We start from the raw sequence: 21,497 nt of genomic DNA, 5'->3' as shown, positions 1-21,497 counted from the left end.
TTTGACATATTCTGTATTTTTTAAATTACTGTTTGGACTTCATTTTTGTGAATAGTCCTTTCGTGATTTTGACTCTTTTTTTTTTAATTTTGAGGTAAAATAAATTTGTTTCTAAAACATAACTTAAAGTAACAATAAACCAACATTTTAAACCTACAATCAAAAATCAATTCACACTTAATTAAGACTCGCAGATTCATCAAAAAACGTCTAGGGATGATTTAAACCAAATTACCAACCGGAGAGGAGGATACAAATTATAGAAACAATAATTTCCCCCCTCTCCTCTTCAAACAATCAAAAGCTTAATTCATCTCGAATATTGTAGTATCGAATTTGTTTTCTTTTTTATCTGTGGCTTAACTACCTCAAAATGTAAAAGAAATCAAAGAACAAAAAAGAAAGAAAAAATATAATCAGTGAAATAAAAATATGTATAAAATAAAAACAAAAATAACTCTTTTTTTTAATTATTGTTGATTTGCATTCTTATTTATTTATATATTTGTTTTATATGAAGAAAAAATTGTAAAAAATGCCTTAAATACAAAATTATTCAATATTATATAAAAAATATACAACAAAAATTAAATTAAATGTGACATTCCTTTCAAATCGTTCTAAATGTTTGATAAAAATAAAAATACAATAATATCAAAAACAAATGCTTCGAAAATTAAAAATTTGAAAAAAAAAAATCCGAAATCCCGCTTAAGCAATCCAATAAAATTATTTCGATAAAAACTCAAAAAGAAAAATTTCAAGTGATCGTCAAAAACCTAATCCATTTCTATTTCCCATTGATTTGGCTTTAAATCAAAAATCACTAAATATTTAAGAAATACATATAAAGAATAAAAAAGAAAAAACAAGAAAAATAAAATCGAAAATATTTGTTGATATTTCGTAAGTGATATAATTCTAAAGTAAAACATAAAATAAAAAAAAAAAAAACAAAATTTATTGAAAAACAAAAACAAACAACAAAATTAAATGTGTCCTTAAAAATTCAAAATTTTATTTTTAAATTATATATAATTGAATAAAAACAACAACTAATTGTGGTAAAAATTGCCTATAAATATTATTATATCTAGGAAACAACTAAAATTTATATAAATATATATATATATACTTAGGCTTTATATATAATATAATATATACATAAATGTCTACCAGTTTTGAAATATTTTGATGTAAGTATAAATCTTTATTTGTTTAGTGAACTTAAAAATAAAAATCGATATTTATCTGTGAATACAAAAATTTGGATTATAAAAATAAGCTTGTTGATACTAATGTGACTTAGTTTAAACAAAAAATATATATTTTCAAAAATTGTAACTTGTGATGCTTTGAAAATGTAAAATTTTGATAGATGCTGTCTATTTTGTTATTATATTAAATTGCAAAAAACAGAAACTCAAAAAAAGAAACTATCGAAGAAGTAAAAACAAACAAATTAGTAACCTTTTAAATTTCTGCAAAAAAAATCGATCAGTGCTTTCAAAAAACAGGCCTTGTATTTTATTATTTGTTTATTTTCTAGTCCTAAAAATAACAACTCATGGCCTTTTTAAATTTAGTCGAGTTTTTTGTTTTTATTTTGTAATTTTGTCCCAACAGTATTTTTAAAATTTAATTAAATGTGTCAAAATGATATGAGGCGCGGATTTGAGAAAGAAATTAATATTTTTATTGAAAACTTTTCTTTGCATCATATTCATAAAATAAAGATAGATATTACTCGTATACAAAAATATATAAAATGAAGAGAACTAGGTCACTTGAAATCACACATAAAAACGCTTATGTAAAAAACAAAAAAAAATTAAATCTAAAACGCAGTGCTTTAAATATTTTATTGAAATGAAAAAAAAAATTAAAACATTAAATCTTGTATCAAAAGCAAATTTTTTTTACGTTTATTTTCTTTTTTTTTAAATTCTGATTCAAAAGCTTAATATTTATATATAAATGTATTTGTACACCATACAAATTTAATTAAAGAAAAAATAATTACCAAAAAATAAAAAAAACAAAAAAAATATTGAATAAAGTAAAAAGTTTTTATATATTTTTTTTAAATTAATTCGGTTGAAAACAAATTTTTAAATAAACTTATTATATTTAAAATGCCTTCCTATTTTTAATGAATAGGCTTAGTGTGCATATAGTATGTGTAAAATATGTAAAAAAAATAACATAATATATGAATTTAAAATGGAAATTTATAAAAAACAAAACTCAATGTTTACCTCAAAACAAAAAACATAAATAATGCCATATGTACTAAAATCTAAAAACAAAAACCAAACAACTGAGGAATAATGTGCAAGAACAAATTTAAAATTGCTTGAATGAAAAGAAATAATTAAATTAAAATCAGTATAAAAGGGTCAATGTAATTTTAGAGGGGAATCCGTAATTTGTCTTCGATTTTGTTTTACAATTTTCAAAAGAAAACAAAATCTTGTAAAAATTCATACATTTTTATCTCATTTTTATTTTTTAAATGAAAGAATCATAAGAACACGTTCATACTTTATTTTTTGTTATATCCGATATTAATAAATTCATAAATCATTATTCCTAAACTATAAATACATTATCTTCACGATCCTTGATTCCACCTTTGGCTAAATTTTTGTTATAAGACACATTAACTGATGGTTATGTTGTTTAATAAAAACATTTAAGGTTGAATCTGAAATTAAGTAAAAGTTAGGATTTTTCAAATATCATATCACGCTTTAAGCGTAACCTGTTTTTATTTTGTATTTAATGAGCAGGTTTAGACAATATGAGGGACTTCATTTGCAGCCAACTAAAAGTAAATTGTGACCAAGTCAACTAGTTAGTTTTTTTATAAATTTCAAACTCAAAACTTTACTTCACTAATTTATAACTTTCGTTCATCTTTGCAAAGACTACCAATATCATTGGCTGCGTTCAATTTTGTACTGGATAGAGTATCTTGGATAGGTGGATTTTAAGATACCTTGTTGAACGAGTTGGATAGCTGTCCTGGTAAACAAAATAATTCAATTTTGAAGTTTAAAAAAATAATTACCCTCTAAAAATCGGAGGCAAATAGCTTCTTCATCGTCTATTAGAACATCCTCAAGTACAACTTCAAAATTTTGTATCTTTTTGCTTATCAACAAATACAAAAAGTTGAAATTAGTTTTCAAGTTTCTTGAAATTCAACCATAGTGTTGAATCAGCTGTTCTGTAAGATATCTACATACCCCAGAAATTCTTGGATACTTTTGGATTCCTTTTTTGGTATCTCAACTGTTATTTTAACCGTATAGCACTAAGGTACCCTGATACCCTATCTGTCTTAGATTGAACGCAGCCTTTATTGTCTACAAAACACTCTTCACGCAAGCTACAAATCCTTTACGTTTTATATTTTGTATTGTAAAGAAATATTTCTTATGTACTTCTTTCCCAATTTGACAGGGAAACCTTTTTACAAAATACAATTAATGGAATGGTGCAAAACATAATTAATTTACAAAATAATAAACTTCAGCTGTCAGTTGATTGAAGAAAACATAATCAGCTGTCATTTTGACATTTGTAAGTGGATTTGACTTGATAGTTAGATTTGATCAGATTAATGTTTTAGCCAACTTTCCAACCAAGTTTCGATTGGAAGGCAATTGCATGGCAGCTGGTCAATCAGATATTAGAAACTAATGTTGTCTAAACCTGCCCAACACAACAAAGGGCGTATTCATAAATGTCAAAAATCTTAGTGCATACATTATTGTATTTCTGATTTGTTCCATTAAATAACCCACCAATTCCGCAGAACGTTTTCAGGCCTGTTTAACTACAGTTGTAAAGTACTCACTGAATCTTCATAAACATCAAAAGCCCCAAAAATCAGCGATGGCCGCGACCCTAGAAATGTTTCTTTGGATATCCAAAACTTCAAGAGACGAATGGATCAAAGATTGAATTAACTTTTTCAATTGACAATGAGTTGGTTCTTTTTCCAGAATTAAATTCTTTTTTAATTAGAACTTTAATCTTAGGAACAGCTTGTTCTTTCCGAGAAAAGATTCATACATTTAATTACAAACAAGGATTCTATTTATTTACCAATCAAAACATACATTTTCCGAACTTTTTATTTTCTTTTATCTCCCACGGTTCCTGCTGTCGAAAAAGTATAGATGCACAATCCATGCCCGACGCTGATGTCATTTATGACGTTTAAGAACATAACATCTTCAAACTCCGTTTACTTGATTTAAAATCTGACTATAAACATGTCTTATGCAGACCTTAGTTTATGAACACACCTACATTATCTTATTATATCCTGAACAGTGTTTTTTTAAAGATACATCATCTCAAAATATAAAATTTTGTATAACTTTTATTGCGTGTTCGTTAGAATTTTCTGTTTTTTAACCAACATCATCCGGATAGATATCCCTATCATGACTATAAAACCATTATAAAAGTTATATTAACCCACATTTGAAAGTTTTGAAACAAACAATTAATATTAATTTTGGCGCTACATAGTACCTGTTACTTTTAATAAATTCAAAACTATGTGTTAAGAAAATAAAAGAAAATTGTAAAACAAAATAGAAGTTATTTTCCGATCCCCTCTCAAGTCCATGAATAAAACAAATATCTATAAAAATCAACCTAATATTGATAAAATTTTAACTATACAAAAATTCATGTAAATGATTTAAACAACAAATTATTGCACATCTCCTTAAACTTAAATTTTATTTTTTGGTTAATCCATTCATACTATAATTTAATAAAATATATACAATATATAAAAGATATAAATTTTAAAAACAAAACTAAAAGTAAAAAATATATTCCAAAGTCAGTTTAAAGCAAAAACAAAATATTATTACTTTTTTGACAGGAGCAAAAATATAATAAAATATTTATAGAATGTGTATAAAACAATCAAAAGTGTCTAAAAAATAATAAAAACAAAAAAATTAAATTGTTAACCAGCTTTTTACAATTAAATATGTTTTTTTTTTTCTTTTTTGTATAAAACTGAATTTATTATAAACCATAGGTACCTTATGTAAAGAGAAAAACAAAACATTTAAATTATTATTGTTTTTGTTTTATTTTTTCTTTAATTTTATTTTTATGTTGTACTTTTTTTAGAAATTGAATTCACAAAACAGATTTTAAAAAAGAAATAAATTAAAACCAGTATATTATGTATTGATCTTTGATTTGTTTACATCTCTAATTTAATAATATATATAAATACATACATTTATGTGTATTTAAAAATATAACTTTGTTATTTAATATCTAATAATATACTTAAAGCACAATCAAGACAAAAAAACAATCAAAATAAGAAACAGTACACGTCACAATCTACAATCACTAATTGTAATAATTTATTTCGCAGCTTATTGTTAATTATTATTTTATTTTATTTTTTATCTAATTGCATAGGAAACAAATAAATGAAACAAAAATATTGATTAAAAAAACCGAATGTTTTTTATTTTATTCTTTTTATTCGCAATGCTTTTTTTAGTTGGTCGTTTTGGATTTTGGATTATGGATTTAGTTTTCTACCCTCTTATAGCCAAAGCAGTAAAATCTATAAAAATTAGATATATTTTAAAATTTGTAAAATGATTTCGATTTTTGTACGACTATTATGTAAATGCGTTAAAAATAAATCTTTTTCTCTTGTACCTGTACACAAATATAAATAAATGTTGTTTTATTTGAATTTTATACAAAATAATATTAATTCGTTTTACTTTTTTTACGAAACTGTTCAAAAAGGTATAAAAATAACTCAGAAGTATTTAATATTGTAACACTGTTTACCCATCATAATAATTTCAGAATTCAAAATATAATTTCAGAACATAATTTCTATCATAAACCAGGCGATCATAATATTGACTTGAATAGTAGGGTGCATTATTGTGCATCTACAGGGATCAGCTGATCGCAGTTGTTAATGTCTTTATCTTTCTATCACGTCATCTCAAGTCTCGTTCCATTAATTTGTGGTCGGTTTTCTACCAGGCGAGCATGCTCATAAAGAAGATTCCTAATTGTACTTCTTTCACACCCACCATAAACATTAGGAGGTGTCATCAACAGCAGATTTTAATTACTGTTAGGGGTGGGGTTTTAAAAGATGGCTATGGCTATGGCTGTGTGATGAAATCCAAAATTAAAGGATGTGAGAAAAGGACGGAGAATGTAACAGCTATTGTACGGCTTATGTATACATTCATATATATGATTATTGAAGTGATATACATATGAACTATAGACGAATATAAAAAGCCTTCCTGATTAGCATGATCGCCTGGTAAATTGTGAAGAATTTTCTATGAATTTTGAGACGTAGAAAGTGTTGAATTCCGTGGACTCCTAGAATAGAATCCTGTTTTGTTCCGTATGAGTTGCTGCTCCTAGTACTAGGCGATCATGCTGATAAAGTAGGTGACTGAATTTCGCTCGGTGTTGTTTTTTTTTGACATGAAAAAAGAAATTGAAGCACAGTTTTGTTAGTTGTACTTTTGTCCTTTTAGGGTGTGAAAGTTTTTGATTTTTTGAGTTGTTGAAAGCGGACAAGCGAAAGTGTTTGTTCGTTATTTCCATACTTAATGCCATCCCAGAATTAAAGATCATTAAGGAATATGAGTTTGTGGAGTTGAGTTATAAATTATAACACTGGTCGATAAGTTGTAGTAACAAATAGCTTAATACTTTTTAAATTAAACTGACTTCAAATTTATTTTAAAATGATTTCAAATTTCGTCCTGATTAAATGTTTAAATAGAATAATGAAGTAAGGAATTGTAGACATGGAAAATCACCAAAGTACTTTATGCATTTAAATAACCTAAAAAAGATTTTTTTTTAAATTGTGAAAGCTTTTATCTCAAAAACCTGACCTGATAGATTTATTTTTGGCTTCGAATTAAAGCCATCAAAAACCTTAATTTTATTTCAAGCTACATTACCTTGTTGACCACTGTTATTTTCATATATGCAAGTTCTGGTTTCTTAGTTGGAAGCAAAAAATCTTATAGGGCTTGGGTTTAATTTTACCGTTCTAAAAGGGCGGAGTTTACTGCACCACAAATTTCCAACAGCTTATGGTAGATTAACTTCATTATGATTCAACTTTCGTTTTGAAATATATAGAAACAGCTATACCAAAAAACAAGTTCACTCCTTCTTTTACTTTTACTTTATAGAAAGTATACCTTCTTTGCCAGCATGATCGCCTGGTGCATAAGAAGAAGTTGATTTAGGATTCTGAGCTAAGACCAAAAACGATTTGATTCATAATATATTTTTGGATCGCTTTGGGCCCATACTCGCCGAAGAGATTCTAAAGTGGCCTACGACTGGAGTTTGCTCCTTAAATTTGCAAACGTTGTTGAAGAGAAAATTGGCACCACGAGTGGAAACCAAAATATTTGTTCCGAAATTTGTAGTTCGTGGACAATAGCATCTTTATTTTCAAATTCCATTTTTATAATTTTAATTTAGTATTTTGTTTATGGTTGCAGTTTTGATAAATTTTAACAAATTAAATTCGTCGCATGAATAGTTCAAAATATAATTTTAGAAGAGTCAATAAATCATAATTGTATTAAATAATTGGATAAATATTTGTTTAATGAATTATCTAATTGGTGTTAATACAACAATTAATCAACAGAAATTGACAGACATTGCCCTTAACTCTAAGTTGGCTGTACTGTATGCATTATTTACAAATTTAAATAAAAAAGACAAATCATAGAAAAAGATTCATCTTTATTCGGTCCCAAAATATAATTGGATGATAAAATGGATTGATTTTCAAAGTTGTCATCAACTTTTTGAGCTAGTGCAGAATACTCAGGACAAGAGTAAACTTGTGCGGCGAAATAAACGCTAATTTTTGAATACAAAAAAGTAAAACTAGTACCGCAAAATTGATAACCCTATACTTTATGAACTTACATAACCTTAAAAATCCTGATATTAGGTTCAAATTATTAAAGGTTGTATTTCAAAAACCTCTCAAACCTTTCAAATAAAAAGAAAAATTTGATTACCAGCTAAATTACCTTGGTGACCAGTGTTATTATAGATTCTGTGACTTTTTGGTTAGTAGCAAAACATCGGATGATAAGGCTTGGATTTAATTTCACAGTTTTTAAAGGGCGGAGACTACCGCAGATTAACGTGACATTCAGCTTTTGTTTTGAAATGGAAAGGAACGACTATAGCACACAACAAGTTCACTCTTTCTTTTATTTTAGCATATATGTATGAGTTGAGCAGAAAATTAAGCAAAAATAAACACAAGAAGAAAGTATACCTACTTTGTCAGCATGATCGCCTGGTGCATAAGAGGAAGAATTGATGTGATTTGGGCTTATTAGCATTTTGATGCAAAAACTATGAATCGGCCGGCGGTGACTATAATAGCTTATTTTAATGTTTGCGTTTTGTATGTGTTGATTTTAAGATAAAATAAAAAGCTTAAAATTTAAAGTAATGGCCAAGAATGTATCTTTATTAAAGAGAAAAGGGTATGCCATTATGTTTAAATGATTTTCGGCTATTGACCTTCGTTCAATAAATTCTAGCCAAAAGGTATATCTAAATAATACCTACAATACTACCACTTTGTGTCGTATAAGATTACATTGAGGCCTTATGTCAGCAAAAACTAGCCGAAAATTCTCTACCAAGGTGTCGATAGGTTTGGGCTTATCTGCGTAGTTAAGCGATTTCACATTTGTAGCTCCACACAAAATAGTCCAGCAAAATAGCACGATCTTGGAGGCCATGCCACAGACCCATGATGCGAGTTTCCACCTTTAATTTGGAAGATTTGCAGACGTTGTTTAGGAGGAAATGGGTTCTACGAGTGGAATATTTGTTCCGAAATTTGCATTTTTAGTTTCGATTTTTATAATTTTATTTTAGTATTTTTGTTACGGCTGCAGTTTTCATAGGTTTTTATACCTGTCCAAAGGCCGAGAAAAAGTATGTTCTTTACTCTTTACTTTTTACTTAATTTCTTTAAAATTTAATTTTGTTTGAGGAGAACACTAAGTCAACAGAAATTGTTCTCTGAACCTAAAAACCTAAGAAAAAGTAAAATTTCATTGCCAGCTACATTACTTTGTTGACCAGTGTAATTATTATCGGATCTCTGATGTTTTGGTTGGACGCAAAAAATGGGGGATAATAAGGCTTGGATTTAATTTCACCGTTTTAAAAGGGCGGAGACTACCGTATCACAAACTTGCAACAGCTTATGATGATAGATTAACTTAACATTAGAAAGAAGCAACTATAGTTCACAACAAGTTCGCACTTTCTTTCATTTTATTAGGTAGAATATTAAGCAAAAATAAACAGAAGAAGAAAATATACCTACTTTGTCAGCATGATCGCCTGGTGCATAAGAGGAAGAATTAATGTAGGATTTTGAGCTCCCAACAGCATTTATCTGTTTTGATGCAAAAATTATGAATCGGCGGTGACTGAGTACATTGCTTATTTTTGATTGATTGATTTCTTTATTTCGTTATAATTTTTTTTTCAAGGATTGCCACCGCACATTTTACATACAGAGATATGATATATAATATCTTTCTACTGAAACATTATTTTTTTTTTACAATATTTATTTACATGATAACATAGATTTTGAAGGAAAAACACGAAAGGAAAAACCTTCATTTAATTAAAAAAAAAAAATATATATATACATATATGTATATACATACATGTATATCTATAAACATAAATTACAATAATAGTAATATAATTCATTTATTAAACTACATAATATTTTTTTTTTTGTTAAATATTATATATTTCTATATAATTTTTTTTTTCTTTTTATATTTTTTTTGGTTTTTATTTATTTTTGTATAAAAGAAAAGAAAAACTTAAAAACTAAAATGACTAGATGATTAAACATTCGTATTACAGAATAAATAAATAAATAAATATATAAATATATTAAAAAATAAATAAATAAATAAATAGAAAAATAATTAAATAAATAAATAGATGAATAGATAAATAAGTGAATAAATAAATAAACAAATAAATAAACAAAAATATAATTGAAATAAATAAATAAACATATAATAATTACATAAAATATAATCATAACTAAATAAACACAATAAATAAATAAATAAATAAACAAATAATAATTACAAAAAAATGTATACATAAATTAATAAACAAGTAAATAAGAAAACGATTTAATTAATAAATAAATAAATAAACAAAAAATTACAAAAAAAAGAAAATAAATAAATAAATTATTAACATGTAAGTAAAATAAAAAAATATATAATTACAAGCAATATATGTAACATTAAATGATATAAATATGTACAAATTCCGAAAAAAAAATATTTTCACAAACAGTTTTCACTAATAAGACTATTTTCAGCAAAACTACATTTTAACATAAATCGTTCATTTAATCTTTGAATTCTTTCGAAAATCAATTCAACACCTGCTCTATTATGAAGTTCTTGTGTTGAATAATGCCATGGTAGGTTCAACATCATTTTTAAAATTTTGTTTTGTGAGATTTGTAGCTTTTGTATGTGGCATTTTGCACAATCTCCCCAAACGGGACATCCATACAGAAAAATAGATTGAAAAATTACTTTGTGCAGTATTATTTTACTTTTATTTGTTAACAGAGACTTTCTATGAATAAATGGGTAAAGCATTTTTATGGCTAAACTTATTTTTTTCAGTGTTTTATTTATATGTTCCTGAAACGTTAACTTAGAATCAAGGTATACACCAAGATATCTAACTGATTTTTCCCAATCAACATTTATACCACTGATTTGCAGCTGATTACTTGGAAGATAGCAAGCTTTTCTTTTTCTTGAAAAAAAGATCGCTTGCGTTTTTTCCAAGTTAAGCTTAATTTTCCATTTGTTATAGTAACGTTCCAATACTTCAATTGCATTTTTGAGATTCGTCTCAATATTGAGACTGAACTTATGCGATGAAAGTATTGCTGTATCATCAGCAAATATTGCTGATTCACAATCTGCAAGAAGCGGAAAATCTGAAGTATAAATGTTGTATAATATTGGCCCAAGTACAGAACCCTGGGGAACACCAAAATTGAATTCAAACAAACTAGAAATACCACAATTTACATGCACTTTAAAACGACGTTTAGACAGAAAACTTTGAACAATTTTACTCAAGTAAGGTGGAAATTTATAATGTAACAATTTGTAAATTAGGCCATGGTGCCAGACCGAATCAAACGCTTTTTCAATGTCTAAAATGATCATTCCACTAGATCTATCCAAAGATCGATTTCTTTTGACAATTTCGCAGATTCTCTTAACTTGATGAGAGGTGCTGTGAAATTGTCTAAATCCAAATTGCTGGGCTGGTAAAATTTCTTTATCACAGACAAACTTTCCTATTTTTTGTTTAAGCACTTTTTCTAGGATTTTACTTACACTACTTAAAAGGCTAATTGGCCTGTAACTTTGGGGACTTTCTAAAGGTTTACCTGCTTTGATGATGGGTATAACTTTAGCTTCTTTCCAAGAATTTGGAAAGTATTGCTGTTTGAGGCAAGCATTAATTATGATTGTAAGGTGTGCGTAACCGATCGGAGGTAGATTTTTAAGATAAACGTTTTTAATATTATCAATTCCACCTACTTTCTTTACTTTTAATTTTTTGACAATATTTTTAATGTCATTGTCTCTCACAAAGTAATGTGAAGGAGTTATAATATCTAAATTATTAAAATTTTGTACAGCTTCTTTAACTAGTGCGTTTGTTGTATTTTCTCCCAAGTGTTGAGAGACCCTATGGTTTGTTAAAAAAACTGCGCCAAGTTCTTCAGCTTTTTCAAAGTCAGTATATAATGTTTCAGACTGTGTTTTCAAGAAGGGCATATTTCTATTTTTGTTTTTAATTATTTTAACTATATTCCAAAAAGGTTTTGCACCAGGTTCTAGGAATTTTAATTTTGTGTTCCATTCTTCATTTCGTAGATTTTCAATTGCAGAAGTTATACGTTTGTTGAAGTACGACACCATACTTTGAGAGAATGGTTGGTGGTACCTCTGCCAGTTCCTTCTATGAACATTTCTTATTTTAATCAGTTCTAAAATATCTTTTGGAAGTATTTTTGAGCGATTTTTAATCTTTTTTTTTGGAACGCATTCATCAACACAACCTAAAATAGTTTCAGTAAAGGTCTCTACAATATCATCAACATCGGCATTACTAGAAATATTTTCTAAATTTACGGAATTCGTTTGCAGTTTCTTTTTGATTTTTGAACGAAAGGATGACCAATTAGTATTTTTAAGGTTTAAGTAATATTTAACGTTCTCAACCCCTGACCAAAGAAGATGACAAAAAACTGGTACGTGATCTGAACTTAACGAATTCACAGTAAAAGGTGGTGAAATTTTAGTTTGAACATTAGTAACAAACAGATCAAGCACGGATGGACTTCCACGGGACGATGAAGGAAAATAAGTTGGACTGGACGGAAAAAGAACAGAGACAGGAAATGTGAGAAGAAGGTTTGACAATATATTGCCCCAAGCATTTGCTCGTAGACAACCCCAATCTCTATGACGACAATTAAGATCCCCACCAATCAAATAATCGTCTTTAAGTGAAAATAACTTAGACAAATCTCTTTTAAGCAGTTTTTTCTTAGCTTCAGATGATGACCCGCCGGGAAAATAAACGCAAAATACCTTTATATTTTTTTCATTACCTAGCTTAATTTCTATACCAATGTTTTCTATACATTTGGTAGGAAACATTGGCAAAAGTGAGTGTTGAATTGATTTTCTTACTAGAATTGCAACACCACCACCTATTTGGTCTGTTCTATCGACGCGGTAGCAATTAAAATTTGAAGATGGTAACCTAACTTCAGATGAAAGCCAAGTTTCGGTCACCAACGCAATATCAACAGTATTAGAATTTAAAAAATTTATAAATTCTATGTATTTTTTGCGAATACCTCTAGCATTCCATGTAATAATATTTATATATTCGTTTAACATCATGTTACTTATCATTATTTGCATACAAAAATTTAGTTGCTAAATGTGCGATGGCATTAAATTGATCTACTTTAGTTTTACAATTAGCTAAACTTGACATCATCTCCATGCAAAGAGAATTAAGTTCTTCGATTGAGAAAAGTGAGTTGTTGCATACATTGTTGTTGCTGATAGGTACAGGGCTTGCAGTGACACCATTTGACCATGCAATATTCGTTGGAGATTTAAGGTGTGTATTCGAACTGATTTGATTTAAAGGGGCTTGTCTTCGTTGACGAATTGGAGGAAAATCGGTCATTGACTCTAATAAAACCGGTTCTTGATGGTGACTAGGAGTGAAAGCACATTGTGTTGTTGTTGTTGCTGCAGCCAACCGTTTTGATGACGAAAATGATTTTGTTGGTGATGAACGTTCTTTTATTTGCAAATATTTTGTTCGACTTATACATGTAGGGTCAGTCGCTCTATGATCACCGTTGCAGTTGGCACATTTAGTATTTGTCATATTTGTGCAATCGGCAGTCTGATGAGAACCAGCGCAGATAGCACAATATGTTTTAATATGGCAATTACGTTCGCCGTGACCGAACATCTGACAATTGTGACATTGTGTTAATTTACCTTTAAGTTTACGTTGAATGTTCCAGTTGACTTGCGTATGCAAAATTGAACGAAAGTTTTTTTTTAAATCATTTAATTTGATTGAACCATTTTCTAATGAAATTAGATATATAGTGTCAATATAATGATCATATTTTTTAGATATTTTTTTAATGTCCAAACACTTCAGACCAAGTTTAATTAGTTCTGTTTTTAGTGAATTTACTTCAACATCATCTAATCCATAAAGCACTACTTTGAAATGTCTTGCACTAATCAGATCATGCGAAAAAAATTGACAATTTTCTTCATTGAGTTTAACTAGGACAGAATTATAGTTTTCAATGGATACACACACTATTTTTATACCAATAGATAGTCTTTTTAGTGAATATTCTGCGATATTTAATGATTTCATTAAGTTATGCACAAATTCAATTGGTTTTTTAAGAAGTTTAATTGGTGGAACATAATTTTTTTTTTGAGAAGGTGGCGACACAACATCGTCCATTACTTCTTCTTCAGGATCATTATCGGGTTGACACTGTAGGGGATTCCAATATTTGGAATCTTTCCAATTTGGAGTATTTTTACTAGTCAAATGATCCATGTTTGCACAAAGTTTTTTATCCAAGGACAATGGTTTGTCCTCGGGTTTGGGTGATCTACCGCGCTTGGTAATGATGGATTACTAATTACTCACACACGACAGAGTTTACGCGTCTTACACGTCTGAAGGTCCGACTTAGACTGATTGCTTATTTTTATTTTTGTTTTTTAGACGTGTTGGTTTAAAGATAAAATATAAAACGCTTATAATTAAAGTAATAGCCAAGAGTGTATCTTTGCTATATAAAAAAGGGTTTGCCATTATGTTTTAAATGATTTTCGGCTAGTGACTTACCTTCAATAAATTCCAACCAAAAGGCATAACCACAACCACTTTTAGGGTCACTTTGTGGCCTTATGTTAACACGCGGAAAATTCTCCATCAAGGTGTCGATCACTTGGGCTTATCTGCGTAGACAAGCGATTTCACATAGCTCCACACAAAATAGTAAAGCCAGCGGTGCTAAATAGCACGATCTTGGAGTTCACGCCACAAGCTCACGACTCGAGTTTACTCCTAAAATTTGGAAGATTTGAAAGGGTTGTTGAAGAGGAAATTGTTACCACGCGTGGAAAATAACATATTTGTTTCGAAATTCGGAGTTCGTAGACAGCAGCATTTTTAGTTTCAAATTCGATTTTATAATTTTAATTTAGTATTTTGGTTACGGCTGTAGTTTTAAAAATGTTTGTACCTGTCTAAAGGCCGAAAAAAAGTTCGTTACTAATATCGAGTACTTAAGTTTTTTTTCATTTTTAACTTACTTTCTGTAAAATTTAATTTGGTTTTAGAAGAACACTAAATCAACAGAAATTGTTCTTTAGATAAGCTGAACATCAAAAAGCATAATATGAGGTTCAAATTTTTAAAAAAATTTATTTCAAAAACCTGACCCCTCAAACCTTGGCATTAAAAACCTTAAAAAAGTATAATTTCACTGACAGCTACATTAGTTTGTTGACCAGTGTTATTATTATCGTTGACTATTAAGGGCAAATATAATTAAAATTTGATGTAATTTCCAACAGTTTATCATTATTATAGAAAAAAGGGCTTGTCATTCTGTTTTCAATGATTAAGCTAGTGACACACCAAAATGGCTTCAATGAATTCCAACCAAAAGGCCTAATTTTGATCACATTTTGCCGTATGGGATCGCTTAGGTGTCTAAGCAATCAAAAATTCGTCGACATTTCTCTTTTAAAGTATGGATCGTTTCAGATTTGTCAGTACAGACAAGTGATTTCACACTGCTGCACAAAATAGTCCATCCTGAGGCTCCAAAAAGCACGATCTTGGAGGCCACGACACAGGCCCACGACTCGAGTTTGACCTTAAATTTGCAAATTGCCCTTCACACTAAGTTGGCTGCAATGTATGCATTATTTACAAAATTTAAATAAAAAAGACGAAGCATAGAAAAAATTCGACTTTATTCCTTAACAAAATATAACTTAATTATAAAATGGACTGATTTTCAAAGTTGTCACCAAACTTTTGAGCTAGTGCAGAAAACTCAGAACTAAAGTAATATTGTTTGGCTCAATGATCGCTAATTTTTTAACACAAAAAAGCTAAATTTTTGGCCCAGATTAGTGCCGCAAAATGGATAAGCCTAATATAAAGTTAAAATTATTAAAAATTGTATTTCAAAAACCTGACCTCTCCAACCTTGCCATTGAACACTTTAGAGAAAGAGTGTACATTACTTTGTTGACCAGTGTTATAAGTATGGGTTCTCTGATTTTTTGGTTGGAAAAAAATATCGGATTATAAGGCTACCGTTTAAGGGCGGAGTCTACTGCACCACAAATTTGCAACAGCTTATGGTAGATCAACTTATCAGAATTGTTCAACTTTCGTTTTGAAATGGAAAGAAACAATCATAGCAAACAAGAAACTGATAAATGAAGAACAATGAAACTTTCTTTTGTTTTCTCATGTATGTATGCGTTGAGCAAAACTTAAGCAAAAATAAACGGAAAGGAAATATACCTACTTTGTCAGCATGTTTGCCTGGTGCATAAGAAGAAGAATTGAGATAGCTATAACATCATTTTCATTTTACTTTTTGAGGTGTTGGGTTTAAGATAAAATAAAACGCTTATAATTAAAGTTTAGAGTTTATCTTTGCTATAGAAAAAAGGGTTTGCCATTATGTTTTAAATGATTTTCCGCTAGTGACCTCCCTTCAATAAATTCAAACCAAAAGGCATAACCACAACCACTTTTAGGCTCACTTTGTGGCCTTATGTTAACTCGCGGAAAATTCTCCATCAAGGTGTCGATAGTCTTGGGCTTATCTGCGTAGACAAGCGATTTCATTTACTTAGCACCACAAAAAATGCTCCAGCCAGCGGTCCACGATCTTGAAGTCCATGCCACAGGCCCACGACTCGAGTTTTTTTCTTAAATTTGGACTATTTGCAAACTTTGTTCAGTAGCAAATTGATACTACGAGTGGAAACCAAAATATTTGTTCAGAAATGTGTAGTTCGTGGACAGCAGCATCTTTAGTTTCCAATTTGATTTTTATAATTTTATTTGAGTATTTTGGTTACGGCTGCAGTTTTGATAGATTTTTGTACCTGTCCAAAAGCCGAAAAAAAGTATGTTCGTTAATAATATTGATAATTTTATTTCGATTAATTGTTGCAAACATTAGATTTGGTAAACCAATTTCAAACAAAAGCGTCATACTTTTAAAAGAAGAAAACAAATTAAATTTAACGAATATTTAAAAATACAATTTTGGAAGAGTCAATAAATTATTGTTGCGTTAATTAAATGATTAAATTGATATTTCTTTTTTAAATTTTGTACTTACTTTCCTTCAAATTTAATTTGGTGTTGGAAGAATATTGAATCAACAGAAATTGCCCATCGCCTTAGGTTGGCTGCAATGTATGCATTATTAACAAAATTTAAATAAAAAAGACGATGCATAAAAAAAATTCAACTTTATTTGTTTATAAAATAAAATGGAGTTGTTAAATCAACTGATTTTCAAAGTTTTCACCAACCTTTTTAGCTAGTGCATAGTACTCAGAACTAGAGAAAACTTGTTCGGCTCAATTAACACTTATTTTTGAATACAAAAAACCTTCACTATTTTGCTCAAAGTAGTACCGCATAATGGATAAAGCTGTACTTAATGAACTTATATAGCCTCGAAAAGCCTAATAGTTAAATTATTTTAGATTGTATTTCAAAAACCTGACCTCTCAAATTTTGACATCAAAATTCTTAGAAAAAGTATTATCTCATTGCCAGCTAAATTATTTTGGTGACCTGTGTTGTAAGCAAAAAAATTGGATGATAAGGCTTAGATTTAATTTTACGGTTTTAAAAGGGCGGAGACTACCACACCACAAACTTACAACAGCTTATGGTAGATTAACTTAACATTATGTTTCAACTTTCGGTGTCAAATGGAAAGAAGCAACTATAGCAAACAAGTTCGCTCTTTCTTTCATATTCGCTTGTATGTATGCAGTAAGGAGAACATTAAGCAAACATAAACAGAAGATGTAAGTATACCTTCTTTGCCAGCATGATCGCCTGGTGCATAAGAGGAAGAATTGATTTAGGATTCTGAGCTTTTCTGCATTGTTTTGATGAAAAAACTATGAATGACTACCTTTTTTTTGCTTTTTAGAACTGTTGATTTTAAGATAAAATAAAACGCTTATAATTGAAAGTAATGACCAAGAATTTATCTTTATTATAGAGAAAAGGGTTTGACGTTATGTTTTAAATAATTTTCGGCTTGTGACCTCCCTTCAATAAATTCCAACCAAAAGGCATAACCACGACCACTTTTTGCCTTATAGGATCACTTTGTGCCTTTATGTTAGCTGGCGGAAAATTCTTCAAGGTGTCGATTATCTTTGGCTTATCTGCATAGACAAGCGATTTCACATAGCTCCACACAAAATAGTCCAGCCAGCGGTGCTAAATAGCACAATCTTTGAGTTCACGCCACAAGCCCACGACTCGAGGTTGCTCTCTAAATTTGGAAGATTTGCAAACGTTGTTTAGTAGGAAATTGGTTCTACAAGCGTAAAAACCAAAATATTTTTTCTGAAACTTGCAGTTCTCGGACAGCAGTATCTTTAGTTTTAAATTCAATGTTTATAATTTTATTTTAGTATTTTGGTTTAGGCTGCAGTTTTGATAGTTGTTTTTGTACTTATCCAAGGGCCGCATAAAAAGTATTATCCTTACAAATGTTGAGTTTTTCGTTTCGATTAATTTTTGCATTATTAGGATTTTTGAAAAACGTTATAAGATAAAAATCAGACAACAAATTAAATCCGTAGCAGGTAAAATTTTAGAAGAGTCAATAAATTATTATTGTGTTAAAATTTCTTTGTTTTTAATTTTCTACTTACTTTTTTGCTCTAAATTTAACTTGGTGTTAGGAGAACACTGAATCAACACAAATTGCCCTTTACTCTAAGTTACCTCAAATGTATGCATTATTTACAAACTTAAATGAAAAAGACAAAGCAAAGATAAAATTCAACTTTATAAAAACAAAAACAATAATTTGTAAAAAGCATTTATCTATGAAAATAAAATATCTATCTATCTATTTGTTATAAAATTAAATTATAAAATGGATTGAATTTAAAAGTTTTCACCAACCTTTTGAGCTAGTGCAGAATACTCAGAACTAGAGTAAACTAGTTCGGCTCAATTATAACTTATTTTTAAATACAAAAAAGCTTAACTATTTTGCTCAAAGTAGTACAGCATAATGGATAACCCTGTTATTCATGAATTTTCATAACCTCAAAAAGCCTAATATAGGGTTCAAATTGTAAAAAATTGATCTCCAAAACTTGACCTCTCAAACCTTGCCATTAAAAACCTTAGAAAAAGTATAATCTCATTGCCAGCTAAAATACTTTGGTTCTCTGGTTTTTTGGTTGGAACCAAAAAATCGGATGAAAAGGCTTGGGTTCAATTTTACTGTTTTAAAAGGGCGGAGTCTACTGCAATACAAATTTGCAACAGCTTTAGTAGATTAACTTAACATTGTGTTTCAACTTTCATTTTGAAATGGAAAGAGACAACTATAGCACACAACAAGTTTGCTCTTTCTTTTATTTTCGCATGTATGTATGTATACATATGTATGCTTTGAGCAAAAAATTAAGCTAAAATACATAAACACAAGAAGAAAGTATACCTTCTTTGCCAGCATGATCGCCTGGTGCAGAAGAGGAAGAATTGATGTAGGATTATGAGCTCCGCCACAACAGCATTTTTCGACTTTGACGCATAAAACTTGAATCAGCACTCATACCTTATTCTTATTTTTGTTTTCACTTTGATATAACAAAATTGTTGGTTGTTTGTGCTCAGAGATAAGATATTTTGCCTTATCGTATACATAAGTAAAGAGTTCCCCTCAGAGTAAATTCCGACTATGAATGGTAACAAAAAATGTCAAACAAAATCATTTTCTTAAGGTTTGGAGTTCGTCAAAGTATCATCTTTAGTTTCGAATAAAATGGTTTTCGTAATTTCCTTTTAGTATTTTAGTTACGACTGAAGATTTGTTTCACAAACAAAACAATATTTCTTTAAAGGATGAAGTTGTCCTGAATTCGATTCACATATTTCTTTAACATCAAGTTATTAAAATATGTACCTTTAAAAATGCTAAAGACAATCAAAAACACAACTCATTTTTTAACAATAAATCGAATGATGAATATGCAAAATACAAATCTTCGTCTTTAAGATAGTTTAGATCGTTTAAGTTTTTAACTTAGTTTCTTAAGACTTTATTCTTTATTTTACTCTGTATAAAAGTTTAAGCAAATTGCTTTGTTGGTAATTTTCAGTGTTAGAAATTCAAAATTTGATTTTAACTACCTGCTCAAATTCCTTCCGACCACAACAGAGATGCTATAATACCCCAGGCATTTTTATTTTAAATGTAATTTTGATTTTGCTTCATTCTACTTTCTACCATTTTTTGTAAAAATATTAATTTTTTTATGAATAAAGTTTTTTTTATGTTTTCAATAAAGTATATGAATTGTTATGTTTGAATAAAAAATGTATGTTGTCCTTTAAAGTATTTTTTTGTATTTATTCCTGACTGGGTCTTATGCCACCACTGTTGTAGTGTATATATATTTTAAATGTGTTGTAGTCGGAAGGTTTTAAACATACATACATAACCCTTTTTCAACATTATTTTAATATTTTTTAATATATTTCAATAACTTGATATAATAGATTTGTTTTGAGGAAGGATTCGTTAAAAGAACAAAAATTACTTTTAATTGGTTTTACCTATTTCAGTTGAAAACCGTTATAACACAAATGGTTCAGCGTTTATTTAAGATAAATCTGAGACACTTGAAATCCAGCAACTTTTGAAGGTTTTTCGAAAATATTATGAAGTACTGACGTGATAGAGTAATTTTGGAAAAGTGCAATTTGATTGACGGTAAAAAAAACCTTTCGGTGAGTTTAGTTTTTTGTACCTGCAAAAAGACCGAATGAAAATATGTTCGTAAGTTTTGTGTAGTTAATTTCAATTTATTTTTGCAAACATTAAGTGCATAAACAGTAACATGTTTTTTTCCAAGGTAGTAATAGTTATCTTTACGCTATTGGGATGTGTTTAAATTTTTAAAATCATCTTTTAACAAATGGCTCTTAAAATAATTAAAACAAAATAAAATTAGGCCTATCACGAATTCCATCGTCATAGGAATTTTTCAAATTGTTTGTAATGCAAAATTGGACGAGATTTTCCACTACAAACGTATTTGGTGATAGTTTTTTTCAGGATTAGTAAAAGGTTCCTCTTACGTCGGAATTTTTTCTTTTAGGTAGAAATATATTCAGCAACATTTTGATATTTTAATTTATTTAAATTGATTTGCTGAGTTTAAAAAAATGTAAAGTTTATTTTGAAATCATATTACAAACTCAACAATAAAAATAAATTAAAAATGTATTCACACATTGTTTGAATATTTAATATATATATTATACACACCTTTTTTAGTCATAGAAATTGTATCAAAAATGTTGTTAGTTTTTTTTTAATCATAATAAATCTTTTTTTAAATTTGCTTGAAACGAATTTTTTACCAGTTTTGGACCAGTTTGGCGGAATACAGATTTCATGTGGAGCTTTAACGAGCTGCAAA

The sequence above is a fragment of the Eupeodes corollae genome, chromosome 1 (genome assembly GCF_945859685.1).
Source record: "Eupeodes corollae chromosome 1, idEupCoro1.1, whole genome shotgun sequence".
NCBI lineage: Eukaryota > Metazoa > Arthropoda > Insecta > Diptera > Syrphidae > Eupeodes > Eupeodes corollae.
Note: the sequence above shows the minus strand (reverse complement) of the source record.